The sequence below is a fragment of the Pongo abelii genome, chromosome 10 (assembly GCF_028885655.2).
Source record: "Pongo abelii isolate AG06213 chromosome 10, NHGRI_mPonAbe1-v2.0_pri, whole genome shotgun sequence".
NCBI lineage: Eukaryota > Metazoa > Chordata > Mammalia > Primates > Hominidae > Pongo > Pongo abelii.
In genome coordinates this window covers 9,613,793-9,630,271 of record NC_071995.2, presented here as the reverse complement: position 1 = coordinate 9,630,271, position 16,479 = coordinate 9,613,793, and the positions used below count along the sequence as shown (strand labels likewise).

The following is a 16,479-nucleotide window of genomic DNA, read 5'->3' as shown; positions in this document are numbered from 1 at the left end:
TGACTGAATTCTTTGCTGTGTTACAATTAGTTGCTTTCATGTTTATAAAGTTAGTTCCACTTTTCTCATGGCTGGAGTTGGACAATCACCAAGACAGAATAATTAAAGGGAAAAAAAGATCATCTCTGACTTCATTTTAATATAGTGGCTAAGAAATTACTTTTGGCAGAGTAATCTGTTTATGTTATGGTAGAAAGATCGCGAGGCCGGGCCAATGAGATTCCTTCTGTGTATTTTCCATGCTAAGTGCTTGGATTTGAAGTCTATTGATCTCTGCTTTACCTCCCTGCCCCACCCATTCCACAGACTTCTTCAATACACATGGCATGGGTTAAAAAGCAGGCATAGTAGAAAAACATTTCTGGTAGGAAAATTAAAAATTTAAATATTCTTAATGCATCCATCTAGTTTTTTGTTTGTTTGTTTAACCAGTCTTTCCAATCCACTTATGTTTAGGCAGCCACTAATCAATTCTTCCCTTCACAATGCAGAAATGGATAAGAAAAAGTAACTTTTGCCTTCTGTATCAAGCAGCTTGGAAAAGGGAAAATTCAAAAAAATACAAATAAAAAAATTCTAAAAGTAATTTTGGATTTTAAACACCTATAGAGTCATGAAGCAACTAACTTATCTTGGTCTGGGGGAGATAGACTTTAATCTACTCCTTGGCAGCAATTCAAGTTTACTTCTGCAACTGTTTATGATGAGCTTCACCTGCTACCTTAGAGGCTTATTGGTTCATTTTGTTTTGTTTTTGTTTTTGCCTTTGATGATGCTCTTGTTTCCTCCCAACTGAGCAAAACAGAACAAATAAAAAACAGTTCTGTACCAATCAGAACAAATTTACCAACTTTTCCCCTTCAGAACATCTTACTTCCTACACAATAAATAAAACAGAATAATGTATTTATTTGTTTTCTTATTTTGTTATTGTTGTTACTAGTACTACTATTATTAGGCCCTCTCCATGGGAATGTGAGCCCAGGAGGGCAAGGACCTTCTTAGTATTGTGAACCAACAAACGGTTCTGTTACATAGTAGATGCTCAAAAATATTTCTTATGAATAAATAAATTATTATATAATAAATTTTCTGTAACACCTGGGCTCAGCAAGGTGGTTTTTCCAAAAGTACTATTTTTCAAATAATAAAGCAAGCACACAGAATAATTTTTCAACATTTACAAGGTAACCCACTAATAGGGCTGGAACCCAAGTCTGATTTCCCAGGTCTGGGAAGCCAATTGCACTCTGTATCTCAACACAGTCTACCAGGGCCCTTTCAAAATAAACATGGGGACACTGTAAAACTAGAGTTTACTTTTGATTTGTCCTTTGCACTTCATGAAAAATTTTCAGTATCCTACTTTAGGAAGCTAGTAACTGCTACACAAGTAGACATTTCCAGGCAAAAATAGTCGAACAGGCATAATCACTAAACGTAATTCCAATTTTGACTGAAATTGAACCCCAGATAGCTTGTTTTGCTCACAGGTTTATGTTCAGGTATTTTTATTCATCAGTAGTGATTTTCAGGCTTAAGACACAAACAGTAATGTCCAATTATTACGACTTTATTTCAATTTTTTTGGTGTTAAAATGAAGAGTACAGGATGACTGAAATTGTTGGTTAACTTATAGGTTAAGTGATTTTGCCTAAATGGCAATGGAGGACTGGATTCCTGTACAGAATGCAAGCACCTCAATAACAATTATTTTGGCCTGCTTCTTCACTGTTGTATCCCAAGGACATAGAGAAATGCCTACCACATGGTAGGCACTCAGTGGCTACTGGATAAATGATGGTGTAAAAAAAAGTATAAATTTTCCAAGACAATATAAACTCTCTAGGAAATTGTAGCCAGTGAAGAGAACCATTTTCCAGGAGATATTATAAGGAGTGAGCATGCCTTTGTTCACATTGTTCTTCTGATTAAACACCCTTATTTTCTACTTTGCCTGTTGAAAACTATGAATATTTTTAAGACTCAAATTACATTTGTCTCCTATGAGGTTGCACTGCAGTAAATACTATTTTCTATGAAATCGCAATTTCAATCTATGTCATACCCTTTGTATTTCACATATTTTCTTTTTTCTTTTTTGAGACGGAGTCTCTCTGTGTCACCCAGGATGGAGTAGAGTGGCGCCATCTTGGCTCACTGCAATCTCTGCCTCCTGGGTTCAAGCAATTCTCCTGCCTCAGCCTCCCGAGTAGCTGGGATTATAGGCATGCATCACCACGCCTGGGTAACTTTTCTGTGTTTCTAGTAGAGATGGGATTTCACCATGTTGACCAGGCTGGTCTCAACTACTGACCTCAGGTGATCTGCCCGCCTCGGCCTCCCAAAGTGCTGGGATTACAGGCGTAAGCCACCGAGCCTGGCCTGTGTTACATATATTTTCAATTTTCTGTCTCAATTTCGTTATTATGCTAAGAAAAATGTAGGTCTTTAGGGCCGTTTTTTTTTTTGCATTTATTTGAAAATTTTCACACTACTTAGCACTTGCTTAGCTCATAACTGAGCTGCTTCTGGTTTCTCAATATTCTTTCCTAAATTAGGAATCACTGCAGTTATCAGCTAAACACAGACGAAAACAACTCAAAGGAATACTTTCTAAGAAAAAAAAAATCTTTTAACCAATCAAGTCAGAGCAAACGAATTACTCAAAATCATTTCAAATATAATTAATGGAATTATATAATGCTAAAATAGGGTTCTAATAGAATAAATACATATAATTGTAGTTTGCTGCCTATATCAGTTAGGATTTTCTTCGTTACAAATTACTCCAAAGTTTAGTGGCTTAAAACAAAAGGCTTTAGTTTTGCTCTGGAGATAACAGGTTAGCTGGAACTTTCTATTGATCTGGTCTTTGCTCATCTGATTTGTTCTGGGTTCACTCATGCGTCTATGGGCAGCTGACTGGCCAGCTGAGGGCTGGCTGGTCTACGATGACCTCAGTTACATCTGGGACAGTTAGTTCACTGTCCACTTGGCTGCTAGATCCATGTGTTTCTAATTCTCCATCAGGTTATCCCAGGCTGTTCACATGGTGGCTGGGCGGAGTTCAAAAAGGTAGAGGGGCCTTCACTTGCAACTAAACACTATCACCCCCCACATCCTATTAGACAAATCAAGTCAAAAGGCCAGCTCAGATTCAAGGGGTGGGAGAAATAGACTTCTCGTCCTGATGAGAGGAGGTGTGAAGTCACATTACACAGGACGTAGGTGCAAGGGAGGTGTAGAGAAGCAGAACTCATGCTAATTTTTTACTCAAATGACGTATAACTTTTAAAATTACTTCATTTTATACCAGACTTCACAAAGTATCTGTGGAGAAGTTTCTGATATTAATTGGGATGTTGGTACTAGATAGCCTTGAAGGTATTTTCCAACATTAGGATTCAACAATTCTATGATTTCACCCACAAAAACTAGAAGGGATGAAGGAGGGAAATTTCTATCAATAAAATACATGGCTGAAATTCTGTGAATCAGGAGATTTTCCAGAAAATGTTGTTTGAAGTTGGACTAGAGTTAATCCTTTCTGCTGCTTTTGTTACAAGATAAGTTGTTGAATCATGTGATGTGACAATGGCTGTGCAAACAGCAACTAAAATTTTGGATAGGATGTAAACAGCCAACTGCAACATGGACAAACTACCAGCACAATTGTTTCAGCCCTTGGAATAGACCACAAAGCCAGGCACCCAGAACTAAACCCAGACCATTAAAACATCCCAATGTACTGCTGGGTCTGTTTCAAAGAGCTGGATGGCTTTTTCTTTTAGTTTAGTCATGGCTATTTACTTGACTGTATTTATGAGGTGCAGAAAGAACCATTTTGCTATAGCATAAGCACTCGCTTGGGAATTCCTTAAAAGGAAATCAAAGATAATACCAAACTTGGCTGATGGATTTTAAATGGTTTGTTGAGTCTTCAGAGCAGAAGTGATGTTCACATAAGAAACAGTATCCTAGAAGAGCACAGCCCCATTGGTAATATAAGTAGCCTTCATTTTAACAGAAGTGAGTCAATCATTGGTACCTTAAGTTGGTCAGATTTTCTAAGTAGAGCGAAAAAATTTCTGCAAAGCAGGCTGGAGTGTTTCTGAAAAAACAGAAGACAGACATTTTGTTTCTAATTGCCATACCCAAGAAATTTTAATACCATATAGATGCATACCTGTTCATGTACCATGTGTAGACCCATGATGATACATAAAACTGATAAGACATTTTTAATTCATAAGAACAGATTTTTGCCTCCGTGGGGGTGATACCACTCCTGCTGAGAATGCACGTTTTAAAGAGACAGCTGTTAAATCCATGACAGCAGGGTTGGATGGAGGATGACAGAGCCAATAATCAGTTAATTGAAAGTGGTAGAAATGGTCTGAAGAAAACGCACAAGAGAATTTTGTTTCTCTTTGAGCAACTGAAGACCATAGGTGCCAACAGTAGAAAGGTGGAGAGGAAGCATGTTGAGAAACTGGTCTCTTGTCAATATGGTATGCTACAGTACAGTAGTAGGCAAGGTTAAAGGAGAGCAAGCAGAAAGGAATAGGATGAAGAAGAATCACAAAATTGATTTTGTTTGTTCATGCTGGATGGCAGTTTTCTACTCCCTAGAGCTTTCTGATTTTAGAAGACAGTTAAGCATCCTCAATTGAAAGTCTCCCAATTCAACGGACACTCAGTGATTAAAAGAAAATGATATGTAGTGGTCAAAAGAAAATGATGTCTGTCTTTTTAAGAAACATGAATCCGAGGATCAACTTCTTGGAATCTTACTGCTATGCTGGTTGTTACCATACCTGGTAAGGTCCTTGAAGAGTAAGGGTGGATTTTCTTATGGGGTTTCTTTCAGAAGACTACATTTCCATGTTCAAGGTCATGAGTAGTTATTTTAGAAATGATTTTTGTACCTGTTTAATGATAAGACTGATGATATCTAGACATATCAATTTACCATAGGGAAGTATCCTAAATTCATGGAGTGGCCTGGAATTAAGCCATAAGAAAGAATCTATGTATGTCATCAAGGCTTATGGCAATATCTTAGGCCTTGGAAGTTATAAAGTCTGAGAGCATTGCCAATTTTTGGGTTTGAATTCCATTTGTTATCTCTACTTTTTACTAAAGATTGCAAATAGGAACAATGAAGTTTTTGAGTAGAAAGTAAAGCCTTACCAAGGTATTTAATAACATTCTCAGTGAAAGGTAGTCCTCCAAATAAGCAATGACCAAGCATACTACAACGTGCCTATTATTTGTGTAAATGTTGATCTTTGTTTCTTCTTACCCAGGAGGCTCAGATGAGGACAATGAACTCAGTTATATGAACTGATATAAATTCCAGTAGAGTTTCATGTTCCAAGATTGAATTTGAATCTGTAATTGTATAGCCTGTTTGATAATTTCAAGTTTTTGTTTTTAAATGCAAACCATTATAAAACAAAATTAAATCAGAATTACTCAAGGAAATCTACATTAAGCCTATGTAAAGCCTAGAAAATATTTTCATACAGATTAAATCATTGAGAGGTGTTTTTTTTCTTTAGTAGAGGAAGGAGTCCTGGAGTCAGCATGTTATGGTGGTGGATACTGATAGGTGAAGACGAGAGAAATAGTATGGGAACTTTAACTGCAAGTTTATTAATTTATTTCATAAGGTATAAGAAGAGTGCCCTGACCGGCCACAGTGGCTCACGCCTGTAATCCTAGCACTTTGGGAGGCCAAGGTGGGTGGATCATCTGAGGTCAGGAGTTCAAGACCAGCCTGGCCAACATGGCGAAATCCCCATCTCTACTAAAAATACGAAAAAAAAAAAAAAATTAGCCGGGCATGGTGGCAGGTGCCTGTAATCCCAGCTACTGGGGAGGCTGAGGGAGGAGAATCACTTGAACCTGGGAGGCGGAGGTTGCAGTGAGCCGAGATCGCACCATTGCACTCCAGCCTGAGTGACAGGAGTGACTCCGTCTCAAAAAAAAAAAAAAAAAAAAAAAAGAATGCCACTAATTGACAAGAGTTTATAAATCTAGGCTCTAAAAAGCAAAATATTTCTGTAAACAATTATACCAGTCTATGCTTAAATATGAGTATGCATCTTTTAATTTGAAAAGTATACAATCATTGAAACATATTTACATTGTATCTTTCAACATTTGTAATCAACCTAAGAAGACAGCACTTTCTTCTAGATTAACCAGTTTTTAAATTTTGACTTACACTTGTTAAACGAAAGTATTCTCACAGTGGCTGTAAAATTTTGAATACAAACAAAGTAGATTATTTTTATTATTCTTTCCTCGTTTCTTTGAATGAAACAAAGGAACAAATATGTTACTTGGGGGCCTTTCCAAGAAACCTGAAAATTTGATTATACATAAAAAGACTTCACAACCATTCTATTCTTTCTAATTTGGGGCCTAAATTGCAGAAAGGCAAAATTGAGTATGGTCAAAAGTAACAAGATATAAACACAATACTGTGTTTTATAGATATACCACCACAAGGGCAAAGATTATCAGGAACTTTTAACATTCCCAAAGACAAGTTTTTTGTTAAGATACATCAGGAGCAAAGTTATCAGAATAGATTGCTAGAAAAAAATGGGTATCTGTTATCTGAACATAGAAAATTTGCTCAATTACAGAAAAAAGGACAAATCTAATTTTACTAATGTGTACTATTTATGTGAACATTTACAGTAAAGAATTTAACATGTTTCTATGCATGCGTTTTCACATATAAAGATATATATATAAATAGATGATAAATTTAACTAAAGCCTTAAAAATATAATAATTAACTGATAAGTATGTTAAATAGAGCAATGTCTATATGATATTGAATTTGTCATCCTAGTAAAGTATTAAGATGTCCTTAATGAACAGATACTAATTAGTATCTTGTATATGTATTCATGTTTCTCTGTAAATAATGAACCAAAACTGTTCAATCATTTATATTAATTCCCAGGTTCAACCATGCTGATAATTCTTTATATAAATTTTCCTCTTAGATTGCTGGTATGATTTCTGTCTTCTAAATGGATCCTGACCAATACGAACACCAAATTAGTTTCATTACTCATTCAGCATGCCTGCATTTGGCAGTGCCAATATATTTTCTCAGGATTTTAATGGAAAGAATATACTATATTACCAAGTTTACTCAGTATTCAAAAATAATCAAAACCTACAAACCCCAAGCCTGTTTGAACAATTCAAATTAAATATACATGTCTTCAGGCTAAATTTTGCCCTCCCACTTCAAACCAAGTATAAACGGAATTTTAACACAATACATAACCAGGACATCTTCAACATTGCTTTGTTGAATTCTCCAGGGATTATCTAGATAACTATTATCGAGCTCTACAAAATATAATAATACTTATCCTAACCCCCTACAAACAAATAATCTTCTGAATAGAGTCTAAAAATTTACCTACATAGATATGGTTTCTTACCTTTAAATTCTTGATAACACAGCAGCAGTTTTCGTGGTGGGCACTGATGTGGGCAGAGCTGTAACATCACAAAATAAATAGCCCTCATTCTTGACTCTCTCAAGACAGAGCTGTGGCTGTGATATCTTGGAAGAATCAGAAATCACAGAATGCGAGGTTATTTTTATGTCCTTTCTCACATTAGTATTAAATGATTTTGGCCAAAGAGCAAGTTTTCGTGAACTGATTAGTCCATCTATTTATTTCATCATGTTAATACTAAATATTTACAATCGAGAAGGTGCATTTTGGGCACTCAGTGGGTTACAAGGTATGGCCACAGTTAGGTACAATACATAACATAGTTCTTGCCCACTTATAATCTGTAATCTATTTCAATACAAATAGCTTATGAGAAAAAAAGTTTAAATTGCAGTTTTCTTTCCATACCCCAAAGAACCCCTTTCTACTTGCAACCTGAGTTCAACCATGGGCACAGACTATTTTTTTCCTTTGCTTTTTTTTTTTTTAACTTTTATTTTAGGTTCAGGGGTGCATGTGCAGGTTTGTTATATAAGTAAACTCGTGTCACAGGGGTTTATTGTACAGATTATTTCATCATCCAGATCTTAAGCCTGGTACTCAATAGTTGTTTTTTCTGTTCCCTTCCTCCTCCCACACTCTACCCTTAAAGAGGCTCCAGTGTCTGTTGTTCCCTTTGTGTCCCTGAGTTCTTATCATTTAGCTCCCACTTATAGGTGAGAACATGCAGTATTTGGTTTTCCATTCCTGCGTTAGTTTGCTAAGGATAATGGCCTCCAGTTCCATCCATGTTCCTACAAAAGTCATGATCTCATTCTTTCTTATGGCTGCATTGTATTCCATGGTGTATATGTACCACATTTTATTTATCCCATCTGTTGTTAATGGAAATTTATGTTAATTTCATGTCTCTGCTATTGTAAATAGTGCTGCAATGAACATTCGTGTGCATGTGTCTTTATGGTAGAATGATTTATATTCCTCTGGGAATATACCCAGTAATGAAATTGCTGGGTCAAATGGTAGCTCTGTTTTTAGCTACGTCATACTGCTTTCCACAATGGTTGAACTAATTTACATTCCTGCCAACAGTGCATAAGTGTTCCCTTTTCTCTGCAACCTCACCAGCATCTGTTAGTTTTTGACTTTTTAATAATAGACTCTTACGTTCACTAAATTCTAAGAAGCCAGAACTGGTAATGAACTCAGAGACTAATTTAACTATTGGCAACTAACTCAACTAAGGAAAACAGGCTTGAGAGGTAAAGTAATATATAAAATCACAGAGGCATTGAAAATTTCAGAATTAGAATACAAATATTTGAATATTAGGGCAAGCCACATTACATATACAACCTAAGAAACCAATATGCTTAGTGGTTAAGAAGTACAGTCCCTGAAGTCAGCCTGATGAGTTCTCATCCTGAATCTGCCACTTATTAGCTACCTGACCTTGAACAACTTAACTAACCCCACTATGCCTCAGTTTCCTCATTTGTAAAATGGGTACAATAGCAATCATAATCACCACTTAGGACTGATAGTGAGCTTCAGCTGAGGTTCACATGTAAAACACTTAGAAGTGTCTAGAACATGGTAAGTGTTCATTAAGTAATGACTTTAATTATTACAGAACTTTGTTTTAGGAAACATCTTGAAAGACATCTTTCTCAACCTTTTACCACAGTCAGTAATTTTTAAAAAAATCCCTCACAGGTAAATTATCAGCCTCTATCTAAGCACATACAATAATGAGGCATTTTGATTACAGAACTGCTCTGCAATAAATGAGAGTTTTAACATAAAAATTGAAAGTACTCACTTTTCAATGTATATCTTCAACCAAAAATTTAGAGCAACTTTTCTCAACTGTTATATAAGAAAATTGCTTAATTGTTTAACTCCGCAGAGAATGTTTCAAGAGACCATTTGATGCATAAATAGTACCATTCAGGATACATAGGAGAGAATGGTACCATTTATGCATCAATAAATGTAATGTTAATTCATTACATTCAGCAGCTGTATTGGAGATTTAGAGATAATTCTGTTACAGAACTCCAGATGATAAGGGCTAATTTAGAGTTCCTAGCTTGTTTTCTTTTCTTTAATTTTCTCGGAACTCTTAGAAATGATCAGCCTAGTATCATTCTATAGCAGTGGAAATTTGTGGTCCCCAAATGCTTGCTGTCAATGGGCATTTTGTCAATGGTGAACAGGAGATTATTTGATTATCTTTTTCACCAGTGCGTGATAGGGACTGCTGAATTTTCATGCCTTGATATTTATATAATTTTCACTGGAGCCCACTTCAGTTAGGCAGACACCCATCCCTAAGGTCTCCCTCCTATCTTTCTCAAAGATATTCTGCCTCATTACCAAAGCACATGAGCTCCTGGAAAGATAAATATCTAAATATTCTATAAAATACTGAATATCACCTCACTAATAACATCTGAGATGAGAGGCAAAGATTATGATTATCAGGAATAACCAGAATTTGGGGCCAAATTGTCTTCATTGTAGGTCTAACAGAGACCGGATCCATCTTCTGGTTATTTATTCATTTTCCAAATGTGTAGGTATAACTGACAAGTCCAGCAATGATCATCAGAATTCCCACTGTGGCTCCTCAATGTGAGGAATAAACACATTGGAGTGGATGTGAAAAGGTTCTGCCTATCTTATCCTCAATGAACTAGAAGTTGCCATTATACTCACAGTTCCTTGAAAATAAACTCTTCCATGGCCTCCCCATTTTGCTCGCTTCTGATTCCCAGTCTCATTGGTCGAGCCTGTCATTTACCTGCCCCCTGGATTCAAGGTAATCTGGGAATAGAGTCTTCTAACTTCTTTACTGGAAGTGAAACACATATGTTGGAAAATTACCAAAGTATATGACAAGTCTACAAATGGCCTGAAGTAAAGATGTCCACTCTTTTATAAGCCTCAACAAATGTGTGGCAAGATGACCAGGGATTTAGAACAAGACATATTAAGGGACTAATTCCAAGGAAGTTGAGGAATGAAATTATATTAAAGGGCTTGTTTCTGTCTCTTCTAGAGATATGTCTGGGAACCAAGGTATGGATTGGTGGTAGCTTTTGCAAAATACTTGTTTTCCATCCTCAGGAATAGGAGTTTTTTTCATTTAGAAATTTTAGGATCCAGGAAAGAAGTATATTTTCATTAACATGCTTAAGAATAGTTTCACTGAATTGGAAGCTGAGACTCTTATCTGGCCATTTGGAGATTCCCACATCCAGGCCTCTGGGACAACACAGCCAAACTCTCAAGAAACAATACATTTACTGATATACTTTGGGGACAGGAGGATGAATGTAACTAAATGGATCTCATGGAGCCCCTCCATGTCCCACAATGCAGCGTTTACATTTCACAGAAGGAGAATGTTACCCTCCCACCCCATTCAAGTGGAACCATCTATGGATCAGATTCCTCAATTTGTGAAATTAAGACCACACAACTGGTAAAGAATCTTAAGGGTCTACGGGCTTCACTGCAAGCAAAAAAAAAAAAAAAAAAAAAAGAATAAAAAGATCTTAGTAACTTTTTAATAAATTCCTTTACTCCTCAAGTTAGCAGGAGAGAACTGACTAATACATTTCATCTCTCAACGTAGATGGCTTTGATAATTTATTTCAAGCAGGATCAGACATTTTTTTTTTACTTGTATCGATTGGTTGTGTACAGATTTATAGATTTTTATATTTAAAGAACAATATATTCTATGTAAGTAACATGGATTTAGATATAGAAATTCTGCTTGGCTCTTCTAAGATTGTTTCTCTGAGCTTCTCACATACCTAATCTCCAGATAAGAAGGATCTAATAAAAATGAATGGGGCCCTTTATTGCATAACTTTTGTAACACTCAATAATTCATCCAATCAATTTGGATTAGGTTTGAAGTTCTGATTTCACTCTGATAAGAATGGATTTGCAATTCACAATTCCAGCAGAAAGAACAACCTGGAGCTAATTATCTCTAAGAATGACAGTATTACATACCAAGCCCTGTGAGTCTTCAAGGCATAGCTAGTTCACAAAACATCTTTAATTTGTTTACTATACAAGTACTTTATTGATGTACCAGCACTCTTCACTACCAAAATATTGAAGCCAAAGGTAGCCCTGTCTTCATATAAAATATAATTCATTATGGACCTTCCAGAATAGAAATCTATCCTAAAACAGTTGCTAAATGAACTTATTATGACAGCTTGTGTGTGTTTATTTGTGTAAACTCAATATAACATTTTGGCAAAATGTATTGAACTATCAATACTAAATATAATCTAATAGGGCTATTTTCTTCTTGAGATTACTTCTGCAACATCTTAGCAAAACTATAGCAGAGATGGCCAGTTTTATTAGTACATCAAAAATAGACCTAGCATAGTAAACTTTTGGCCTCAATTCCTCATGTTATGTATTTAAATATTTAGACTAGGACTTGTCACTTCTAGATGGAATTCTTCCAAGGGTTCATATTTTTTTTGACTTGGGCTGGGAATAAATAGAATTAAATATGCAAGGAAAATTTTAGTAAGTTTTGTTAACATGTAATTCAATTTGATTAGAACAACAATTGTTAAGCCAACACTTTACTCAGACATCTATACTCTGATTATAGAATATGAGTTGCAGCAATAATGCAAGAAAATTATATGACTATAATAACAGGGAGCACAATGGCTTAAAATTTTAAGCTAATATGGGCTGTGACCATGTCATATACATTTTTGTGCCTTGAGCATTTGGATCAGTCCTTGGAACACATCTGACACAAGTATTTTTAAATGTATTTAATCTGAAAAGAATGAAGAAGGAATGAGTTCTGGTGTTCTATTCCACAGTAGGGTGACAATAGTTTACAGTAAGATTTAGTAAATTACAAAATAGCTAGATGAGAGGTTTTTGAATGTCTTCACCATTAAAAAAAAAGATAAATGAATGAAATACTTGTAACACTGCCCCAATATGATCATTATACTATATATATAGATGTGTGTGTGTGTGTATCTGTGTGTATTGAAACATCAAATTGTACCCCCCCTTTTTTTTATTTTTGAGACAAAGTCTCACTCTGTCACCCAGGCTGGAGTGCAGTGGGTATGATCTCCGTTCACTGCAATCTTCACCTCCCACGTTGAAGCAATTCTCCTGCCTCAGCCTCCCAAGTAGCTGAGATTACAGGCACATACCACCATACCCAACTAATTTTTGTATTTTTAGTAGAGATGGGGTTTTGCAATATTGCCCAGGCTGGTCTTGAACTCCTGGGCTCAAGTGATCTGCCGACCTTGGCCTCCCAAAGTGCTAGGATTACAGGCGTGAGCCACTGTGCCTGGCCAAATTGTATCCTTTAAGCATGTACAATTACAATGCTTTAAAAAAAGAAAAAAGAATAAAGGCAATACAGGTTCTTATGACCAAAGCATAGTGTATAATCCTCTAAGATTTATAGACATTAGGGTTCTTAAGCCCTCACAGGCTCTACCAAAAGCTACTTGTTTGTTTCATAAGAGAAAATATTGGCCTAAAATAACAGGATTTATGTTTTAAATCCAAATGCCTTGTGAAAGTATGTAAAGCTCGGAGGAAATTACATTTGGAATTTTTGTTTAAGTCCCCTATGATCACACTTCAAACATCTTTAAGAGAAACTTGCAGAGAATCTGCTGACTCTAAAAGTATTAATATATAAACACTATGTAGCTTTAAGATAGATAATAGCACTGTAGCTATTGATTTCACAATTGATGAGAATCTAACTGGCTCAGCTTGGCCAATATTTGATATGGATATGAACTACAGTTGACCCCTGAACAACATGGGTTTGAACTTCATGAGTCCACTTATACTGGATTTTCTTCCACCTCTGCCACTCCTGAGACAGCAAGACCCTCCTTCCTCCTCTTCTTCCTCTTCCTCAGCCTGCTCAATGTGAAGAAAACAAGGACAAAAACCTTTATGATGACCACTTCCACTCTGGTTTACCTTAGCGTAATAATATAGTATATAACATACAAAATACGTGTTAATTAATTTTTTTGTTTATGTTTTTGGCAAGGCTTCCAGTCAACAAAAGTAGTCAAGATTAGGGGGAGTCCAAAGTTATATGTGGATTCTCAGCTGTGCAGGGGTCCATGCTGTTAACCCCACATTGTTCCAGGGTCAACTATATATGTCAATGAGGCCCCAAAACAAATTCATATCTATGGGTCCCATCTTTCTACTGCACCCCAGACTAATTTTTCCAATTGCCTACTCAAGCTTGCTACATGATGTCTGAAAAAAGTTTATATTTTATATATATTGCATGTAGAGTGGAACTCTTAATTATCTGCTCATTAATGCTCCATCTCAGAAATTCGTATTAATTATTTATTCAGTACCATTAGCAAAAACAAAGGATTAATTTTTGACTCCTTCCTTTCCTTTATCCTTCATAGCAAATCCAGGTGACTTCACTTTCATAACATATTCCGAATATTGTCTATTCAATCTCCCCAGGCACCATCTCAGTACAAAGTTACCATAGCCTTTCATGTGTATCTCTTCCAGAGCCTCCTTTAGTGGCTTCTTTGCTTCCATTTTTTAGTTCCCAAAAACCTATTTTCTTTTTTTTTTTGCAGAGTCTCCCTCTGTTGCCCAGGCTACAGTGCACTGGTGTGATCTTGGCTTACTTCAACCTCCTTGGTTCAAGTGATTCTCCTGCCTCAGCTTCCTGAGAAGCTGGGATTACAGGTGTGCACCACCACGCCTGGCTAATTTTTGCATTTTTAGTAGAGATGGGGTTTCATGTTGGCCAGGCTGGTCTCAAACTTCTGACCTCAGGTGATCTGCCTGCCTTGGCCTCCCAAAGTGTTGGGATTACAGTCTTGAGCCATAGCACCCGGGCCCAAAACCTATTTTCATCAAAGGATATAGTAATAAGGTAATATAAAAAGTTAAATCTGATTTATACTTATTCATTGAATAACTGTCTCTTCAGTTCTAACATAACAACTCATTTACTGAAATATATCTATTAACTACCATATCATATATGGTAGCAGTTCCCAACCTTTTTGGAATCCAGCATTGGTTTCATGGAAGACAGTTTTCCCATGGACTTGGGTAGGGGTGGTTTCAGGATGATTCAAGCACATTTAATTTATTGTGCACTTTATTTCTAGTATTATTACATTGTCATAGATAATGAAATAACTCTACAACTCACCATAATGTAGAATCAGTGGGAGCCCTGAGCTTGTTTTCTTACAACTAGACTGTCCCATCTGGGGGTGATGGGAGACAGTGACAGATCATCAGCATTAGATTCTCATATGGAGCACGCAGCCTAGATCCCTTGCATGGACAGTTCACAATAGGATTTGCACTCCTATGAGAATCTGATGCCACTGCTGATCTGACAGGAGGCAGAACTCAGGCAGTAATGCAAGTGATGGGAAGCAGCTGTAAATACAGATGAAGTTTCCCTGGCTTGCCGGCCGCTCACCTCCTGCTGTTCCACCCAGTTTCTGATGGGCCATGGACCATTATGTGTCCATGGTCCAGGGGTTAGGAACCCCTGTTATATAGTAATAGGCAGTGAAAATACTAGAAAAGAACACATTTATTTGTTCTCTGCCCTCATTGAGTTCACGTTTGAGTAGGGAAGACAAATATTGAATCAGCAATACGATGCAATATGTAGGAGAAAAGGGAAAAAGAAAGATGCCACATGAAATAAAAAACGTTTCAGTGGGGAAGGATTATACTGCCATTCAGATTCAGTGTAACAAAATATTAATTCACAACGTATGTCACTTGGATTTTCTAGGAAATGAGGAATAAAAACATCTTAGTCATAGATCACAGCACAGTTAAAAATCTTGTGGTGAGAAAGCCCTTGGTATTTGAGGATTGGAAGAAGTCCACTTGGGCTGAAGTGGGGCAAATTTTTATTTATTGATTTGTTTATTTTTTGGAGACAGGGTCTCTCTCTGACACCCAGGCTGGGGTGCAGTGATACAATCTCAGCTCACTGCAACCTCTGCCTCCCAGGTTCAAGCAATTCTTGTGCCTCAGCCTCCCGAGTAGCTGTGATTACAGGCGTGTGCCACCACACCCAGTTAATTTTTTGGTTTTTTAATAAAGACAGGGTTTCACTATGGTGGCCAGGCTGGTCTTGAACTCCTGGCCTCAAGTGATCTGCCTGCTGCAGCCTCCCCAAGTGCTGGGATTACAGGTGTCAGCCACTGCACCCAGCCTGAAGCGGGGCAAAGTTTTTATAAACCATTTGGTTTTGTTACAGAGTTTCTTGAGTTCAGACTTTTAAAATTGTGTATTAGGGTTTGAAACATGAAAGATAGTTATAAATAGAAAATTTGTATTACTAGAAAGCTGTATAAATGAAATCCTTACAAAGAAAGAGCACCAGTTCTCCACAACACCAAAAGGATCCACTTTGCTTACTTAGAATCTTATTTCTTCACCACCTGGCCATGACTAAAAATAAGAGCATATTACTGTTGGTCAGGGCTATCTTAAATAATAAGATTTTACCAGAAGAAAAAAGATGCTCCATTTCTTTTTCTTTCTTTCTTTCTTTGAAGCTTCTTTCTTCTTTATAATACTTTAAGATATAACTGGTCAATAGACAAAAGGAAATACACACAGTTCACATCTTTAGAAGGCTTTTAACAAAGATGTTAGTGTAGATGAATTCTAAAATATATTCTAATCCCAAATAATTCCTTTCATATTTACACAATTTTTAGTTCACAAAAGAAATGCCTGGCCTTTATAAGAGCTCAGTAGCACTTGAATTTTTTGTTTTGTTGAATCCTGGAGGAAGGAGTAGGTGAAGAAGCATTTCTTCACGTTTGTGTTGGACTAAATTAAGCAAATATTGTTTTAGTAATTTACACAATGCCAGATCGATTAGACAGAGTCCAGTTCATA

The 16,479-nt window shown here is 36.5% G+C and overlaps 1 long non-coding RNA gene across 1 annotated transcript; it reads right to left on the bottom strand.

Moving 5' to 3' along the window:
- Positions 1–3,980: 3,980 nt before the first annotated feature.
- Positions 3,981–10,354, bottom strand: LOC129049052 (uncharacterized). The gene is made up of 3 exons (XR_008511818.1): positions 10,225–10,354; positions 7,483–7,540; positions 3,981–4,115 (listed from the first exon to the last, which is right to left on the bottom strand). It is a non-coding gene; the product is annotated as an uncharacterized LOC129049052 (long non-coding RNA).
- Positions 10,355–16,479: the final 6,125 nt, after the last annotated feature.